Source organism: Heterocephalus glaber, unplaced genomic scaffold (genome assembly GCF_053883595.1).
Source record: "Heterocephalus glaber isolate CG9 unplaced genomic scaffold, H.glaber_assembly_v1.0 deba00001479, whole genome shotgun sequence".
In the NCBI taxonomy this organism is placed as follows: domain Eukaryota; kingdom Metazoa; phylum Chordata; class Mammalia; order Rodentia; family Bathyergidae; genus Heterocephalus; species Heterocephalus glaber.
In genome coordinates this window covers 6,733,928-6,734,711 of record NW_028258316.1, presented here as the reverse complement: position 1 = coordinate 6,734,711, position 784 = coordinate 6,733,928, and positions in this window count along the sequence as shown.

Genomic DNA, 784 nt, shown 5'->3' with positions numbered 1-784 from the left:
GGTGTGTTGATTCATCCTTTGCTAAATCCAGGAAAGGTTACTCAATTGCCAGCAATTCCTTCAGAAACATGTGGCAAGATATCTGCACCTTTGCCCCCGGGTCAGGATTATGCAAGGTAGAGAGAGGAGGAGGAGATAGGTGATAAGACAGATATTTGCAGTGCCCCAACTGTGAGAGGGACAAGAGCTCTCTCTGAGAGCCTTTTCCCTTCCTCTGATTGTCTCCGGGTGAGCAGCTCAGGTCTGGACAAACCATCATCTCTGTCCCTCTGAGCACAATGTACATGGTGAGGTGTCTTTGCTATACATGCAAAGAGCAAAGAATGCACCGGGCATGGTAGTACAAGACTGTAATCCCTGCATTAGGAGTCTGAGGCAGAAGACATGTTTGAGGCCAGACTGGGCTACACACTAGTTTAAGTCCAGCCTGAACTACTGAGTGAGACCCTGTCTGCAGAAAAAAAAAAGAAGAAGTAGAAGTACAGGGAATGGAGGGCCAGGGATTTAGCTCAGTGGTGCCACTTCCTGAGTCACAAGTGCAAGGTCCCAAGTTTGATCCCCAGTACAAAAAAAAACAAAGAAGTATAGGGAATGGGAGCAGGGACGTTACCAGAACCCCTGCAGTGGATCCTGGTCTCCTGTGAGCCATGAGAGCATAAGGCTAATTAGACAATAAAGACAGGAAATGAGACCTAGAAAAAAGCTGGTTCTTGGGACTGATCAGTGCTGCTTTAAGCAACAAAAACAAAGGCCCCCAAGCTCATCTAGTATTTATTGAGAATAA